Below are 12999 nucleotides of genomic sequence, written 5' to 3' on the forward strand. Positions count from 1 at the left end.
GCTGTACGTGACAAGGAGTAGGGTCGCCTGTCCAGCCGCGTGGGTTTTCTCCGGGCCCTCCGGATTCCTCACACTGCTAAAGACCCCTACGCGCAAGCGAAAAAAAATTGAATAAAAGACCTAGTTTGTGTGGAGTGGACGATAAACCCCATCTCTCTCTCTCTCTCTTCTCGATAAATTGCGAGTCACTGGAGGTCGCGGATTCGCTCCCGGTGTTGGCCGAGAAAGTTAATCGGGATTTTCCGGCGGGATTTACCCTTGTCAGTGGTGCAGGACGGAGGGCCTAACAAGAGGACAACTGACTAGTCATTCAGATGGTACGAAAAACCGAGGTCCCGTGTACACATTAGCGTGCACGTAGAAGATCCCTTGGCAGTTAGAATTCGATATAAGAGTAGGCCACAGCGCCGCTGTCAGGGCAAAATTTCCCTCACACCACACTGTATATGCCCGTCTTCATTAGCCCAGTCGGAGCAGAAACGTTGGACGCTAAACTCCATTTTATTTCATCTCATTTATTAAAAACTAAGAAGTGGCTACAAGCTTTTCAAAGACTTCCTTCCAAATTCCAAATTCATCTCCAACAGCAATGGGATTGGTGTCATAGATTTTATAATGTGTATTTCTTTCACAAATCGATGGGTTATACCATAGTCACAAAATGCCATTCCCTCATAGGAATTCTTTGTCGCCATTTTACTATTTGGAATAACAGTATTCATACAGACAACTTCTGGTTATGACCAATATTGCAATGGGGCTACTAATGAGGAATATAAAATACCACCTCTTAATAAGTTAAATGGCCATGAAGCGATATAGTTGGTGGAACGCCAACATGTCTGATATAGCTTTTATATCCTAATTAATTAATTTACACCATACACAAAACAGCAACCATTTTGGTTATTTAAATGGCCACGAGAAGATAAAGTAGGTGGAACGCCAGCAGGTGTACTAAGGCTTTTATGCCCTAATTAATTAATTTATAATGCACACAATACAGCAACCAGTTTGGTTTCTTAATTAATACCGCACACTAAACAGTAACCATTTGATTTCCTACGTGATACAACGTGCGCGCTGTATCATAAGGCCTGTCATTGAGTCAACTGGCGTGGTTTCGAATCCCCGGTTGTACGTGATAAGAAGTAGGGTCGCCTGTCCAACCTCGTGGGTTTTTTCCGGGTCTTCCGGTTTCCTCCCACTGTTAAAGACCCCTACGCGCAAGCGAATTATTGAAATAAAATTAAAAACCATATGTTAGTCCCGAAATGACCTAGTTTGTGTCGAGTGGACGTTAAACCCCATCTCTCTCTCTCTCTCTGGTGACTGACGATGACTATTGACCACCCAAAAGCCTTGACATCATAACAAGATGGAGAAGGTTCAAACACAATTCTGTAATGACTGTTGCATGCCGCGAAAAGTGTTTTGCATAGCGAGCGGGCTGCGGAAGCAAAAATGCTTCACAGCTCTCTCTCTCTCTCTCACTGATACAACGAACAAAAAAGCAACGATTTTACTAAACGATACCACACACAAAGCAGTAACCATTTTAATTTCCTAATTGATGACACACACAAACCATTAACCATTTTGGTTTCCTAATTCATTTATTGAGTAAAATAAGGCCAGTCCGAATTAAAATATAAATGGCTGCCGTACCAGGAAACAGAATAATAATATTGTAGACTCCTCAAGTGACGTTAGCCATCGTAATGAAAAAAGTCATCAGCACGTATCACGCAATACTGTAATGATTATGTTGCATTCTGTCAATCATATTAGTGCAATGAGATTCTTTTTTCGGCACGTCAACTGTTGCTATGGTTGTTGCTTATTTCGGATCCTAATGTTGGTAAATATTTAAAAATACGTTAAGCTTATTCACCAAATTGAATTGATTTTAACGCGCTTGTTTCAATGCAGTCATTATTGTGTGAATTACATCCTCGATTAATATAAATCAGAAACTTTGAGCCATAAGAAATGAATCGGGGGTTTTAACGTCATGAAATGAAATAGGGTTTAACGTCGTACTGTTCTGCTCCGACTGGGCTAATGAAGACAGGCACACGCCATACAGTGACACAGTGTGCTATGAGGGAAATTTTACCCTGTTGCGAAAAATGAAATGAAATGTGGTTTAACGTCGTACTGTTCTGCTCCGAACTGGGCTAATGAGGACGGTTTTTAACGTCTTACTTGTTTGCACCGACTGTTGGGCTAATGAAGACGGGCATACGCCATACAGTGTGTTATGAGGGAAACTTTTGCCGTGTCTGTAGCGTTACGACCTACTCTTATTTCCAATTCAAACTGTCAAAAGTTCTTTTACTTGCACACCAACGTATACACAGAACGTCGGGTTATCGCCCCATCCGAAAGATTAGACGCCGGGCCCCCAGGACATCATCGTTTTTCAATTTTAGAAAGCCAGCTAGTTCCTGTATATCCATGAAAATCGAGGCCATGATGGTATTTACCTATATTTTATTATATATATATATATATATATATCCCAGTAGTTTTGTATTATCTAAAGAACACATTCCGGGTGTCATTTTTCTTAAATTGAATTAAGGAAAATTATCACCAGCCTTCTGACGCATTAAGGCTTTAAGCACAAGATCTCTTTCAATATTAAGCTATGACTAAATGGGCGAGATTATAAAATAACTGGCCTAAATCCATATACCTACACATTACTTCTATGAGTACTCGCGTCAAGTGTTCCAATTGTAAATGGTAAACACGTGCGCGCTGTATCATACGGTCTGTCATTGAGTCAACTGGCGTGGTTTCGATTCCCCGGTTGTACGTGACAAGGAGTAGGGTCGCCTGTCCAACCTCGTGGGTTTTCTCCGGTTTCCTCCCACTGCTGAAGACCCCTACGCGCAAGCGAATCATTGAAATAAAATTGAACCATGTGTTAGTCCTGAAATGACCTAGTTTGTGTCGAGTGGATGTTAAACCCCATCTCTCTCTCTCTCTCTTTGCTACTCGCAACAACCTCTCCTAATACATAATGTGTAATAATATGAAGCATTTGTTCCTGAACATGCAGCTTGGGGTATATACGACTCGATACATGAATTATTAATGTTAATATAGCCGATAAAATTAATGTACTAGCTCGTTAAAATTACATCAGTCATTAGCCAGTGTCAAATTAGCCTAGGGCCTGAAAATCTATGGAGCTTCCGGCCAAGGTGTTTAATACTTTTGACACTGTCATATGCCCTTCCTGCACACTTTAACAGCTGCCACCATCCTTGGATTTGCTCAAGTTTATAAAGCACACCACCCTTTTATCTTTCGCCATACGTCGTGAGGGAGGACGATTAAAAGGGGCCCCATAAGTATAATAGCATTGAGTCCCTTTTCGTCTACATACGGCCCTGTCATTAGGTCAGATTATGTCCCCAAAATAAACCCTCTCTATTATCTATGTCGTTCAAGATACCACAACAGACTTGGAGATTGGATTGGCTTTTATTCTATTCGTCGGCGCGGATGATATCAGATAAACAATGCAGATTGTTTTAATGGCATAGAACTGGAGTATAGGCCTACAGGTCTCAATTCTATGGAATACAATACTGCTTATTACTTAGCGACGTTTCGACTAGGTTTGATAATGACTAAAGAAGCCTAGTCGAAACGTCGCTCAGTAATAAGCAGTAATTGTATTCCATAGAATTGTGACCTGTATAATAAATGCAGGTGTATGTGTGTGTGTGTGTGTGTGGGGGGGGGGGGTATCTTGTGCGTGATATAAATTGGGATAAAGGTCAGTATTGTATCTTAACGAGGAAATAAATACGAATTAGAACTAATGCCCGAATTGGAGTAATAAAAACAAGCAACTAATAAAGGTACTGGTAGCTGAACCCTCACCTCACAGCATTGTAAAATAATCTTAGAAAACAACAGTAAAGAAGGTGACTCATTAGCAGTAAATTAAGTTGAAGACAGGGTAGAAGTACAAAGTATCGCCTACAATAATTGTGTTAACTTCCTGTAGACATGATCAGAATATGATTAACGGTCTTGTATCCACACAAGATACAGTAAAAGATAAAAACATGGCGGTGTGACGGACTTGAACAATCGAGAGCTTTTAAAGGCCAGTTGGTATTCATGTCCTGGGGACTAAGATGTTTTAAGATGTATTAAAAGTGCTCACGTCCTGCGTGGGCTAGGAGGTTTTAGAGAAAGGTTGAAACTTCTCGTGTTCGACTGTTTTTAAGACATACAAATGTACGTTCATCCGTCTGTCCGTCATACCATACCATGTATGCGATTAGAAGGTGAATGTTATGTCGAAGTTCGATCATGTGCATTTTCTGTTTCGGTTAAGCACAGATACGCTATTCGTTTTGTCAAGGCCTATATAGGTTCATTATGCCATTACCTTGACGAAGTTCGATAATTAGCATGTTCTCAGGTTAGATAGCTCGATGGTTCTTTTTAAAAAGATAAATATATTCCATATATATAAATAGTTGTAAATTATAAATTAGACATTAATTAACTGATCCAGACCATAATCAACTCTCGATATTTACAGGCTTTGAATACATTTTGAGATAATTTAACATCAGAGTGGATAATGTGTTTTATCGTACCGACTTTAGTAATGATGATCGAGACTAGACCTAAAATTCAATGGCTAATATCTCGGTTCAGAGTGGAGCAATTTGACTTATATTTTCAACATATTCTCTAAAAGTTATCGATTATTATACGCCCATATTTTCATGTGGACGTATATTTAACTATACTGGTGTCCAAAAGAAAGTATACACAATAAAAGTATTTCTAAGTTTTGTTTAGATTAAAAACATTTGATAAAGCATTACTGAGTTTGTCTCTTGCGTCCAAACTCAACATTTCTAAGCAAAATAAAAATGTGAAACAAATTGACATTCTACCCAAATACCGTATACCCTGGAAAAACGACTTTGGTTGATGCAGCACAAAATGCACAGTGTATATTTTCTTTTGGACATTAGTATTATATAATGCGAGAATGATCAGTTCTCTCATCTTCCATAATATCCCTTTAAACTCCGTATTTAACTTTTATTCCGGCTTGTTAGCTCTTGGGGACGTGTCTGGCAGTGCAGTGTTAAAAGAAAACTATTCTTGACACGGACAAATATTTATAATATCCATAATGTAAACTATGACATTCATCTTCTCTGTGTGTGACTCACATTTAATTATTAAAACGGTTATAGTTAGAGGCAAGTCGTGTTAAAAATCATATTTCCATCTTAGTTCGAGTCTGATGATTAAAGTCATTTTGGGACTAACATGGCAAATTTTATTCGTTAGATTAGATATTTAATACATGCATGTATTTTATTTGTTGAAATATAAATATTAGGATTTTTTTCTTTGAAATTGAGGTACTAGGTGCGGTTCCATAACTTACAGAGAGAGAAATGTGGTTTAACGACACAAACTAGGTCATTTCAGGACTTCAGGACTAACATATTGTTCAATTATATTTCAATGATTCGCTTGCGCGTAGGGGTCTTTAGCAGTGGGAGGAAACCGGAGGACCTGGAGAAAACCCACGAGGTTGGACAGGCGACCCTACTCCTTGTCACGTACAACCGGTGTGATTATTAAAAGAAAGCGTGATTGGAATTATCAATAATAAGTTGTACCTATATCTCTCGTTATAAACTGTTTCAGATACAGTTTGATATCTTGGCGACCATGTTCTGTTTTTCAGCAGATACCAGACAAAGTCAAATGGAATGTATCGTGACTGAAAAATACGACTCGGTGTACTAGGGGGTTGGTAATCTAATAAGGAAACCCAAGAATAGAACCATTTTCATTCGGCTAACTTTCTTTGTTTTAAGGAAATGTTTGTCTGACAGTAAAACAGTATCAATCTTTCATCTCATGCTTGAATAACAAAACGCCTCCAGATTAATTTTCAAAATTTTTTGTGTGTGAGAGAGAGAGAGAGAGAGAGAGAGAGGGAGGGAGAAAATGGGGTTTAACGTCCACTCTCAACAAAAAGGGTCATTTCTGGACTAACACATGGTTCAATTTTATTTCAATAATTCGTTTGCGTGTAGGGGTGTTTAGAAATGGGAGGAAACCGGATGACCCGGAGAAAACCAACGAGGTTGGAAAAACTTGTTTGTACTTGTTGTCGAAGTTCGTTTGTTTATGAAATGTCATTCAAGAATTACTTTATATTTTCAACATACATTATGCCTATTGCAAGTCTTTTTTAGGTCCGAAATGCCCTAACCCTAGCATAGGAGCAGAACAGTAGGACGTTAAACCCCATTTCATTTCATTTCATTTCATTTATATAAACTATTAATTAGACATTTATTAACCTATCCAAACCATAATCAACTCTCGATGTCGGATTTCCACGGGGTTTCAATCTGATCTGCTGCTCAACACCCATTGATGATTAAATCCTAAACTGGATAATCGAGACTTATGTTTTCGTACCAACTTTATTAATAGTGATCGAAGCTAGGCTTAAATTTACGTTATCTATTTTTTAACTATTATAGCGAGAACTGCTAGCTCCTTATCTAATCTCCCATAATGTATCTTTAAGTCCATGTCTTAGTAATACCTAAAATATATATCCCGATGACCATGGACAATACACCAAACTCTTCACTTTATTTACTAATTAGTTGTGTTGTTTCTGTCCAACACTTGTACGTGACAGAGATAAAGGGTCGCCTGCCTAACCTCCTTGGTTTTCTCCGGGTCTTCCGGATTGTCCCCACTGCTTAAGACTTCGTGCACTGCGTTGACCGAGAAAGTTCCCCCTTGTCACTGGTGCAGGACAGAGGGATGTTCGGATGCGACGGCAAAGTTCCCTATACATATTGACATGAGTGTAACAGATCCCTTGACAGTTGGAATCGATATAAGAATAGGCCGTACCGCAGCTGTCTCGCATAGCACATGCCAGTCTTCATTAGTCTAGTCGGAGCAAAACACTAGGACGTTAAACCCCTTTTCATTTCATTTCTCGACAATTGAACACATTTATTAAAAATTAAGAAGTGGCTACAAGTTTTTCAAAGACTACCTCCCCAAGACCACCTGAATTTTATAAATTCCAAAGTCATCTAAAACAGCAATGGGAATTGGTGTCATAGATTTTATAATGTGTATTTCTTTCACAAATCGATGGGTTATACGATAGTCACACAAAGCCATTCACTCCTAGGAATTCTTTGTCGCCATTTTACTATTTGGAATTAAAGTATTCATACAGACAACTTCTGGTTATGACCAATTTGCAATGGGGCTACTAATGAGGAATATAAAAACCACCTCTTAATAAGTTAAATGGCCATGAAGCGATATAGTTGATGGAACGCCAACATGTCTGATATAGCATTTATATCCTAATTAATTAATTTACACCATACACAAGGACTAACTCACAAAGGCTAAATCTATTTGTTATGGCCTGGTCAATTTTTGTCAAGGTCGCCGAGATATAAATACATGTAAGTTTAGGGCACCTAATTGTTGGCGAGATTGTAGTTTAGGGTAAGCATTGGGGCGAGGTCCCGGCTTAGGGTTAGGATTAGCGCTAGCCCTGTTTACATCTCGTGACCTCACTGAAATGTAGATATCCCTGTAAATAAGGTTAGGGTACCTGATTGTTGGCGAGATTACAGGTTAGGGTATTGGGGCTAGATCCAGGGATTGGGTTAGGGTTGGGATTAGCGCCAGCCCTGTTTACATCCAGTAACCAATGATGAAAAACTGAGCTGGCCTTATTATTTTGCACTAACCAACTGACAAACCCAAATTCCATGTCCAGTAAAAGATATTCCAGTGACATCATTGAAATGTCGATTCCCCGGTTGTAACGTGGCAAGGAGTAGGGTCGCCTGTCCAACCTCGTGGGTTTTCTCCGGTTTTCTCCCACTGCTAGAGACCCCTAATCGCAAGCGAATTATTGAAATAAAATTGAACCACATGTTAGTCCCGAAATGACCTAGTTTGTTTCGAGTGGACGTTAAACCCCATTTCTCTCTCTCACTCTCGAATGGATTTACGGTCCTGCATTGTATCGAGTTTTATTAGTTCTCTCTTTATACAATAAGTGCGAGCTTCAATGCAGGAAACGCAGCCATAATTGATATTATTTATCATAAATCCAGAAGTGTTAACGAGAGATTTTAACCGAAAACATCTACAATTTGTCTGTTTTTCAGACAAAACCGTGGCACAGGGCTCAAATCAAAACACACCAGATGTAGACATCCAAAGACATAAACCGGCATTGTAAAATCGATTGGTGTAGCTTTTTCTCGACACCCTCTTCTTGGCTCGCTTCGAGAATGAGCCGTCGTGGCTACAAAATGAGCAATGCTTAATTTCCTTAAAGGCTTGCAGAAGATTTAAAAGATATAACATCGTTAACTACCGCTCATCACTGAATTATTTCCCTATTTAACAAAGTAATTTGACAATTCAACAAAAACTTGCACAACTAGTGGTTTTCTTGGCCAGTTTCCTGTCGTCATTAATCACGCCATGTCTTAGAAAGCTGTTACCGTTTTTCCTTAATTTAAGGCAGTATGTTTTTAGTTCCTTCAGCTACGGATTTATTTTACGAACACTTGTTGCCTAATGCATTTATAAATAGGTTATCTAATCGCTTTGAAAACACGAATTATTGTTTAAAAACAAGTAAAGCTGGTTTGGAAGTAAAGCATTTTTTGCGTGTTTCAATTTGTTAAAAGCAAAGAAAAAACAAGTGCGCAGAAGAGGGTATTTACCACTAAGAGATAAAACAGCAGAGTAATTGGGACTCATCCAAGGCCTTATCACACATGGATGGAACGAATCGGATACGACTCCTTGCAAATTTATGAAATTTATCTTATTAGTCTCACAAATTGTTAAGATGTGATCCTCCGATCACTCTGTTCATCTGAAAGTCGACGTTCCCTGACGCTGAAATGCAATCCTAGTCACCAGTCTGTCCTGTATGAGGTGGGTTGTAAACACCAGAATCCGTCGTATAAACATATATCAAATGGTCTTTGATTTTACATTATTGAATTATTGACAGGTGTTTTTAAACATACGCTCACATACGCCAAATCAAAAACAAAATTAAATCATGGCTATAATGCGTCAAACTCCAATCCCAGTAGATAAGCTAGAGTGGTAGGCGGTTTAAGCCAAAATATTTATATCGTAACGGGTACCGGGAAATTGCTCCGTTGCAGATGTGCCGCAAGGTTCCGCGATGAGTTTTCTTTTCGTGCAAGTTTCCAGTATAGAATATACGATTCCTACTTCATTGCTTTTCTACATATTTATCCAGCCAAACCAATCTTTGCAGGTATGGATACTTTATGAGTGCGTTGGCCCGAAATCTTTTGTGTTTCAGAGCTACCAAAAGAGACCTCACAGAACATGGTTAGTTGAGGTATTAACAGAAATAGCGTGTATTTACATAATTAAAAATTATTCAGTTGCTTAATAATCTAAAAAATAAACCATCAACATGGAAGGAAAATGATATCAAATTTTCAAACACAGTTGAATACTAGTTGAAAGTAGACAATTTGTCCAATCTGATTAAAACACAGATTCTATTTCGTTTCGTTTTTATAGTTCAAAATTTTGTTTTGTCTTTACTACACTAGGATCTGGAAGAGTTGTTACCATTGACGTGTTCTGGATGGCGTGAGGGATTAGACAATGAAACCATCTGTTACATCGACTTCTTGGCCTTTTGCCGCACGGAACTGCGGGTAAACCACTAGACACGTCAACGCTGATTGAATATTCAAGGTGTGACGTCATAGGGTCAAAACCCGCGCGTATGACCTCTGACGTGACCTATCGCTACAACTTGTCAGATCTTCATGTAGTGTAGGTCATCGAAAGTATAAAAAAACGAAACGAAATATACAACTGTATTTTAATCAGACTGACATTTTGTCATAATTTATTACCATTGTGTACCTACTAACATTTTTACCTTACATGATATTCCATAATGTTTAAGCGATTGCAATCTGGTAGTATCTTTAAGAACCATTGCTGACCTCTCAACTATTTATGTGTCATTCCGATAAAACAGATTTCCTTAGATAAGAATTGGTAGAACCTTTATATAAAACGAAGTTACTTAATTCTGAGTTTATTTCGGTTGACTCGGCATCAGGTATGTAAGAAAGCAATGTTTCTCCAACAACGAATTTGTCTTTGGGGCTACTAACGTTTGACTAGTTCCACCAATCTAGAACAACCTCGCGGTGTTAGGGGGGTTGGATGGCCGAATGGTTAGCACCTGCGTGCTGTATCATGATCTGGCATTGAGTCAACTGGCGTGGATTTGATTCACCAGTTGTACGTGACAAGGAGTAGGGTTGCCTGTCCAACCACGTGGGTTTTCTCCGGGTCCTCCGTTTTTTTCTCACTGCTAAAGACTCCGCTACCGAGAAGTAAGATTTCAAATAAGCTGTCCGTTAAAGGTGAGAGGAATGAAAGCGAGCCGCGCTTAAACCCCGTGGAGTGCCCTTTATTAGTACAACGTGTCTTTATTTAAGGAAACAAGATCGAATATGTCTCCTACCCATGCCGGACTACGTCTACTCTGTGGCTTCTCTGGCAAGTTTCTTAGGAAACACTTGTCTACAATAACACCACCCTAGGTGGCTAATTGGGTATACCCATATTAAGAGACAGATTGCGTTTTCTTCTCTTTTATACAATATGGGTTCTTTTTTCCCTCAAATATTTGTTCTTATACCCCAGTATCTTTTCAGAACTATTCTAGAACATATTTGAATCATGATCATCGTGCAGCTGCTGCTTCTCCTGTCAGCTCTGGTCCTAGCTACTAATGCAGGTCGCATTTACGTTTCTGGCACGCATTTCATGAAGGATGGGAAAAGGGTCTTTCTTTCCGGTGTCAACCAAGCTTGGATTGCTTACGGTTACGACTTTGGTGACAAACAGTACTACTCAAGAAAATCTCAGTTCGAACATTATCTAAAACTGGTACATGACAACGGTGGTAATTCCATCCGAGTTTGGGTACATATAGAAGGTGCTACGAGTCCCCACTTTGATGGAAATGGCTACGTTACTGGGCTTGACAAAACCGGTTCATTTATCACCGAATTTAAGGAATATTTAAAAGCTGCTCACAAGTATAACATCCTCATCTTCCCGTGCTTATGGAACGGAGCCCAAAATCATCAAGATGTTCACTACCGACTGGATGGACTTATTCGAGATACGAACAAACTAAGTTCCTATATCAACAAAGCTCTGATTCCTTTTGTTAATGCCGTCAAGAATGATCCTGCACTGGGTGGATGGGACATTATGAATGAATTTGAAGGTGAGATAATCAGTGGACAGCACAACGCGGATGGCTGCTTCGATACCTCTACCTTTAAGGCTAACGGTGCTGGCTGGGCAGGAGCTCTGTATTCCGCTCAGAATCTTTTGCGGTTCGTCAATTGGCAAGCTGATGCTATCCGTAGGGCCGACCCCCATGCCCTTGTGACTGCCGGGTCTTGGAATGCCCAAGATAACACCGACAAGCTCAACACCCATAATATTTATAGCGATCACTGCTTGCGAAAGGCCGGTGGAAAGCAACAGGGGATATTAACTTTCTTCTCAACGCATACTTACGACTGGCAAGGAAAATACGACCAGTTTTCACCCTTTAAACACAGGGCTTCTGAATACGGTCTGGAAAAACCCTTTGTAATTGCCGAGTTTAATCAAGTTAAAGGAGCAGGTATGGATATTACGACCCAGTTCAATTACGCATACAATAACGGGTATGCTGGAGCCTGGTCCTGGCATATTAAAGGTGATGGTTCCAACACCGATTCCACAGACAATCAACTTAGGGGGCTGCGGTCCTTAAGGGGTAAAACGGATCAGAGTAAAGGGGGCGTGGTGAATTTCTCCTTATAAACTAAAGTATGTAGTTTGGTTATGATCTTTTACTTGAGTTTGCACAAGACTTCTCACTACTTATATATACAAACGGGGATTTTACAGGACATATTTAACTTGATTATATGGTTAGCCCACCGTGGCTATCAGTTAATAAATTGGTTATTAATTGCCTTGAATAGTAATGTCGGTGTGTTTCAATAAATGTTCCTTTTCTGCACTCTGATTTTGAAAACCATGCAGAGTAGTGTACTGTTGTTCTTCATGTAGATATGAACAGGGCCGTAACTAGCTCAGAGTACGATGGGGGCAGAGCGGGTGCTGTAAAATTGACGGACAATGTATATCTATTGTTTTTATGGTCGACAATTTTTTCACGGGCGGGGGCGTACGGGCCTGGATATGAATACATACTCCAGGGTCTTTGAACGTAGAGTTCTCAACGATCCTGGTTTGGTGGTCTAGTGGTATAACATGTGCTGTAGATCATGATGATTAACCTTGTCTACGACATCAACCTTGGCGGAAGTGACGTACAACTCTAGGAACGAACGAATAATATAAGAATTCATGGTTTTGATTTCGAGTTAGTACGTGATAAACGTATCGTAGACTTCCTTACTCCATTACATGGGACTCTCAAAGTTAGTCCTGACGTGACCAGGATAGTGTCTAGGGAAAATTAAAGCCCCCCCCCCCCCCCCCCACTGCCATTTTATGACGGTATTTGTTTGTAACTAAATAAGGACGTGTATTGATCCATGCGGCGTGTCAAAATATTTAAAAATATTAAAGTACACCATGCCGCTTTGCAGAATTCCCATCGCCCTTTTATCATTATAGAAAAAAACACTCTAATAATTTGCGTTACGGAAGATGGTTAGATCAATAATAATATATAGAATTGATACACTGCTTTGTTTGATGTTGCCAATTGACAGTGGTGGCGTCGATAAGGCTCCCGAAATCCAAACAAACTATCGGGCCAGCAAGGCCGTAACTAGCTCAGAACAACGAGGGGGACGGAAAGTG

This window comes from Patella vulgata, chromosome 1 (genome assembly GCF_932274485.2).
Source record: "Patella vulgata chromosome 1, xgPatVulg1.2, whole genome shotgun sequence".
Classification (NCBI taxonomy): Eukaryota; Metazoa; Mollusca; class Gastropoda; family Patellidae; genus Patella; species Patella vulgata.